Raw genomic sequence first — 6,003 nt, 5'->3', positions numbered from 1 at the left:
GTTGGTGTGCAGGAATGACAGCTGTGATGAGTACCTGTGGGGAAGTGCCACTGGGCAGAGGGAAAATGAACCGTGATGCAGTCCTAACAAGGCTTTAGCCAAACCCAGGAGCCCTGGAGCTAGAATGACCCTTCAGAGTGGGTCACCTCCCTAGCATCACCTGTCGTTACATGTGGGCTGCCCATGGGAAGGAGACGTGACTTTGAGTGAAAAGGCAATCTTTAGTCAAGGTCAAGTCCTAGGGAGGGATTCAACTGAGAGCTTGAAGCAGCCAGCACTGCCAGCATTGGGGAGAAGAGGCACATCAATCCTGAACAGGGGATCTGGACTGAGTAGATCAGTGTCCTCTACAGGGATCAACATGGATCCATGCCGAGCTGGTAAGATGCTGTTGTCCAAGAGTTTGAAATGGGAGACAAGGAAACCAGAAAATGGCGAGGCAAGTTTACTGCAGTGTTTGAGACAAAGTCTGCAAACTCATGTGATCCTCAAAGTCACGTGGTCCCCGCCCTTCTCTATGCCTGGCTGTTCAATGAGTCATTGGATTTAATTTGTTTCTGAGACCAAGAAAACATTAAATACTTTGCCAACAATCCTCAAGGTATTATGAATATGATGGACTATGCAGCCATCAAAATGATAATAATCTCATTTTTAAAATAATGTCAAACACAAAAGTGTGCCCAAATACAATTTTAAGTGAAACTAACAGAACAGAAAATAATGTTTCTCTATGTAAACATTAGTAAGTAAAAGCAACAAGTATATCCAAGGACATTATCAAAAAAAGTGAACAGGCAACCTAGAGAATGAGAGAAAGTATTTATAAATCATATACCTAGTAAAGGTCTAGGATCTAGAATCCTTTAAGAGCTTTCAACAGCTCAACAACAAAACAGACAACTTAATTAAAAAATAGAGGAAAGGACTTGAATAGGCCTTTCTCCAAAGAAGAGATACAAATGGCCATAGATGCTCAATGTCATTAATCATGAGGTAAATGTATATTGAAACCACAATGAAATATCACTTCATATCTATTAGGATTGCTGTTTTAAAAAAAAATGGAAATCACAAGAGTTGGCAAATATGTTCAGAAAATGAAACCCTTTGGGGGCGCCTGGGTGGCTCAAACTTAAAGCATCCGACTTTGGCTCAGGTCATGATCTCACAGTTTGGGAGTTCTAGCCCCACATCTTCAAATGTCCATCACAGAGGAACAAATAAACAGATAGGGATAGACCATACTTTGGAATATCATTCAGCCCTAAAAAGAGATGAAGGACTGGTACATGGCACAGACTTTAAAAACATTATGCTCTATGAAAGAATACAGACACAAAAGACCATGTGCTGTAGGATTCCATTTTGCTGAAATGTCTAGAATAGGTAAGTCCATTGAGATAGAATGCAGATTGGTGGTTGCCAAGTGACTGGGGGAAAGGAGGCCAGGCAGCAGCTTGCTTCATGTGTTCATGTGCACGGGGCTTTCTTTTGAGGTGAGGAAAATGTTTTGCAACTACTTAAAATGGGTGGTCACGTGACATAAGTGCACAAGTGGCCACTGGATTGTTCACTTTAAAATGGTTAAAATGTGAATCTCACCTTGATTTTTAAAAAGGTAATAAAACTCAAAGATAACAGTGGGGTAATCATTTGATCAGAAGGGGTTTTCAAAAGTGTATCACCATGCCATATGTATATTGGCAGATTCTTTTTGCTTTGGGGTAAACAATTACTTGCTTCCTACAAGAATTAGAATAGGTGAGCATGAGAGAAGTAATTCTCAGAGTGTGTATGATCAGCACGGTCACTGTGGAGAGAACGCCCCAAGATAACACATCCCCAACAATATAATTTGGAATATCAAGTGCTTGTAGTTGGCTCTTGTCCTTCCTACGAGTCTCCATCCTGTCATTTAATTAAGCCCAGTTTAATGCAGTTTCATTGTTAGCAGTTGAATATGTTGGATCACACATTGTATTGGCAGGCTTTATTTGTGGCACCTTTCAAAAATATTCTCATTGGGGCGCCTGGGTGGCTCAGTCGGTTAAGCGTCCGGCTTCGGCTCAGGTCATGATCTCACGGCTGGTGGGTTCGAGCCCCACATCGGGCTCTGTGCTGACAGCTAGCTCAGAGCCTGGAGCCTGCTTTGGGTTCTGTGTCTCCCTCTCTCTCTGACCCTCCCCTGCTCACACTGTCTCTCAAAAACAAAAGACATAAAAAAAGTTTAAAAAAATATTCTCATTAAGTCTTTTGTTACACATTTTCTAGTATAAAACATAAGCATCATATACTTCCTTATGAACACCCCTATAAAAATGGAAACAGGAAATAAGAATAGCCACCATCCTATCACCTAGAACTGAAGGATTAATCTTTGATTATACACATATGTGTACACATCTACACATACATAGTTGCACAGGTGCATTCTGGGCAACAAATAGTATTATGCTGTGTATGCTGTGTATTTTTCACTTTCTATCATTATGATCAATTTTCTCTGTCATCATTCTTCTAAAATAGCATTTTTAATGTATAACTGTACCATAATATATGAAACTCATTATCTCTTTCAGACATGCAAGGTTTTTCCCCCAGTATTTCTGCAATCTAGTCTTTCATTGTGCTCCATTATTGGTTTTTAATATTTATTATTTTTGAGAGAGAAAGAGAGGGGTGGGGAGGGGCAGAGAGAGAGGGGAGAGAGGATCTGAAGTAGGCTCTGTGCTGATAGCAATTAGCCCGATGAGGGACTCGAATCCATGAACCATGAGATCATGACCTGAGCTGAAGTTGGACATTCAACTGACTGAGCCACTAGGGTGCCCCTCACTGTGCTCTATTATAACCATTCCTTTATTCAGACGTACATTCTTGGTGGTGGCAGGTAGCTTCCAATTTGCACTAAAATATCTGCAATTTCACTATAAAGAACAATGGGATGGAATTCCCTGTATTTAAGCCTTTTGTGTATCATTGATTACTTTCTCCAGACAGCCTTTGTTGTTTGAGATATAATTGACATATAATGTTATATTAGTTTCAGGCGTACAACATAATGATTCCGTATTTGTGTATACTGTGAACCGGTCACCGAAGTTAGCTGAAATCCATCACCACACATAGTTACAATTTTTGTTCTGGTGATGAGAACTCTTAAGATCCACTGTCAGCAACGTTCAGATATGCAATATAGTGTTATGAACTATAGTTGCCATGCTGTACATTATGCCCCCTGGACTTACATCTTTTAAAACTGGAAGTTTGTACATTCATTCATTTTGCCTGACCGTCTTACCCCTCCTCTGGTTACCATTGGTCTATTCTCTGTATCTACGAGTTCAGTATTTTTGTTTGTTTGCTTGTTTGTTGCTGTCAGATTCCACTTAAAAATGATAACATATGGTATTTATCTTTTTTTTTCTTCTTTCACTTAGTCTAATGCCCTCAAGATCCATCCATGTTGTCACAAATAGCAAGATTTCCTTCTTTTACATGGCTGAATAATATTCCATTGTGTGTGTGTATATACACATACATGATAGATAGATAGATAGATAGATAGACAGACAGACATCGCAAATTCTTTATTCATCCATCCATCCATCCATCTGGTTAAGTTACTTCCATGTCTTAACTATTATACATAATGCTGCAATGAACATGGGGATGCATGTATCTTTCTGAGTTAGCATTTCATTTCCTTTGGATAAATAGCCAGAAGTGGAATTACTGAATCATATGGTAGTCTTGTTTTTTATTTTAGGAGGCATCTCCATACTGTTTTTCATTGTACCTGCATTCCCACCAACAGTGTGCCTTTCCTCCATATCCTTACCAACATTTCCAATTTATTGTCTTTTGGATTTAAAAAAAAAAAAGGCCATTTTAAAAGGTGTCAGAGATCATTTCATTGTGGTTTTGGTTTGCATTTCCCTGATTATTTGTGAAGTTGGGCACTTTCTCAAGTACCTGATGGCCATCTGTAGGTCTTCTTTGGTAAAAACAATAACAACAACAAGAACAACAACAACACATATGTATTTACGTCCTCTGACCATTTTTAATCAGATTATTTTTTGTTATTGAGTCGAGTAAGTTCTTTATACATTTTGAATATTAACCCCTTATCAGTTATATGATTGGCAAATATTTTCTTCCATCCCATAGGCTGCCTTTTCATATTATTGACAGTGTCCTTTGCTGTGCAGAAGCTTTCTAGTTTGATGTAGCCTAGTTGTTTATGTTTGCCTTTGTTGACTTTGCTTTTGGTGTCCAATCAAAAAGAAATTATTGCCAAGACCTATGTCAAGGAGCTTACTACCTATGTTTTCTTCTAGGAATTCTGTGCTTTCAAGTCTTATATTCAACTCTTTCATCCATTTGAGTTTGTGTAGGATTTTTTTTTCCTGCAACATGTTGACTTTATTATTTTTTTATAATAGTTTATTGTCAAATTGGTTTCCATTCTGTGAAAACGCCATTGGAATTTTGATAGAGACTGTGTTGAATGTACATTGCTTTGGGTAGTGTGGCCATTTTAACAATGCTAATGCTTCCAGTCCGTGAGCATTGAATATATTTCCATTTATTTAGGTCTTCTTCAATTTCATTCATCAGTGTCTTATAGTTACAGTTATAGTCTTAAAAATAAATTCCTACAACTGGAAATATCTAGTCCAAAGGAAAATTTGGAAGTTTTTAATATGTTTTGACAAACTTCCTATTAGGTGATCCCAATCTTCCAACTACAGGGCGTAAGATTGTGTCACTGTTCTATTCTTGGCAAAATCGGGGTTCTCTCTAATAACTCCTGCCAACAATATTATCTTATATGTTTTTTTAAATTTGATTAGGCAATATATAATACAATTTAAATATCAAAGGAACCAAATATGTACACCATCTCCCTCTGGGGGCAAGCTACGTTAACAGTTTCTTGTGTATCCCTTCTAGAAGGAGGCTGTGTGTTTAGAAATGGTAGCAGTCTAAATACACTGTTTGTACTCTGCACTTATCTATGTATCTCGAACATTGCCTCTTCATTCTTTTTTTCTGGTCACATTCGTTTCCACTGTTGAATGTAATATACTTAAAAGTCCCCTTCTGCTGGACATTTAGGTTGCCTTTCAGCTTCTGCTACCACAGACAGTGTGTCTGCGAATAATCTTGTAAATCTATCACTTTGTACATGCACGTGTGCGTGTGTGTGTGTGTGTGCGTGCGTGTGTAAGTTCAGTTTCTGGGTTTCTGGGTTCAAGGATTTTCTTAATATTTTTGTTATTATCAAAAAGAAAACAAAAGAGAAGAAGGAATGTGGGAGAAAAAGAAAAGAAAGAAATTAGAAAATTTAGTGAGTCTGGTGGTTATTAAATGGTAGGGGATGTCACATATTTTTCCCAGACTGCACATCTCTGAAGTTCCTGGTTTTCTTTCAATAGTCTCCCTCATCTGCAAAAGGGGTTAGAAGTTTCAAAAGAGTAGGGGCAGGAAAAAGAATGGGTGTTAAAAACCCAATAGTAGGGCTGCTTCTAATCGGACAACAGCTGTTTTACCATCCGCTGAATTCCGATAAGGAAGAACAAATGCCTTCGAACAAGGAAGGCTAAGCCGTTAAGCCCTGGAGGTGACGTTACACTTCTTCTCTTCAGAAATACAAAATGTAAATAGGTTTTGTATTGTAAAATAATTTTCTAGAGATGAGATCCCCTACAACATAAAGGATGAAAACTTTAAAACCTCAGTTAATGTGCCTTTATTTAACAGTGAAGTTTTCTGAAAAAGTTTTTTTCATTTATTTTAAGCAAACTTAAAAAATTAACATGCCAATAGCCAAGTGTGCAAGTCATAATTATAGAGCTTAATGAAGCTTCCCAAAGTGAACACATCCATGTAACCACCACCAAGATCGAGCAGAAGAACATGACCAGCATCCAAAAAGCCCCCATTGTGTCCTTCAAAATCACTGTCTCCCCCAAAGTGACCATTTTTAATCAC

This window comes from Suricata suricatta, chromosome 12 (assembly GCF_006229205.1).
Source record: "Suricata suricatta isolate VVHF042 chromosome 12, meerkat_22Aug2017_6uvM2_HiC, whole genome shotgun sequence".
Lineage (NCBI taxonomy): Eukaryota > Metazoa > Chordata > Mammalia > Carnivora > Herpestidae > Suricata > Suricata suricatta.
Note: the sequence above shows the minus strand (reverse complement) of the source record.